We start from the raw sequence: 541 nt of genomic DNA, 5'->3' as shown, positions 1-541 counted from the left end.
TGTAACGAATATGTTGTTATGTATTTATTTTAATATGAACGTTGTTTAGATTAAGTTTGTATTTAAAAAACATGCCTAGCTTATAATGTTAGAAATGTATTGCGAAACTCCCGCCTAATCTATAAACTTGTAGAACATTCTTGAAAGTAAGAATCAACAATATATCTATATACGTAAACGTTTAAATATAGCTCAGTAATGTTATGTAATCTGAATTTTCTAGAGACCTTCCCACGCTTATAAATACAACCAACGCGACGCGCCAAAGAAAGTGTATATTAGTAGTTCGCTATAATCAGTGTGCTATAAACTTCGACAGCTATAACTGTGATTTTTATAATGCTTATCATTCGGAATAATTAAGATATTTATAAATTTCGAACGTTACAAATCGTTTAACTTCAGTAGATTCTCATCCGACATTAGTATTTTTACGAAAACATTACCCAACTTCAATGGACCAACAATTCAATGTGAGTGGCAAAGGACAAAGCTAGCAAGCTTCCCGACGAATCGTATCTACATCAACTCGTAATTAACT

Source organism: Limulus polyphemus, unplaced genomic scaffold (genome assembly GCF_000517525.1).
Source record: "Limulus polyphemus unplaced genomic scaffold, Limulus_polyphemus-2.1.2 Scaffold2040, whole genome shotgun sequence".
In the NCBI taxonomy this organism is placed as follows: domain Eukaryota; kingdom Metazoa; phylum Arthropoda; class Merostomata; order Xiphosura; family Limulidae; genus Limulus; species Limulus polyphemus.
This window is presented reverse-complemented; position numbering follows the sequence as displayed.